Genomic DNA, 208 nt, shown 5'->3' on the forward strand with positions numbered 1-208 from the left:
TATACAGGGTGTCTCACACTCTCCTTCGGGCATTTTATGGGAACGTAGAACAGGTTGAGGTAAACATAAAGTCCTATACCGCTTTGCAATATTCGCAATAATTATCGAGATATTAATTGTAGAAAATTTGTGAATGATCATGTAGGATATGGTAAATGAGTTATAATAGCGACGACTGCCGTCGTGTACTTATACTTTAGGTCAAATT

This window comes from Odontomachus brunneus, unplaced genomic scaffold (genome assembly GCF_010583005.1).
Source record: "Odontomachus brunneus isolate Ranch 3 - 2012 unplaced genomic scaffold, Obru_v1 Obru_scaffold_079, whole genome shotgun sequence".
Taxonomy (NCBI): domain Eukaryota; kingdom Metazoa; phylum Arthropoda; class Insecta; order Hymenoptera; family Formicidae; genus Odontomachus; species Odontomachus brunneus.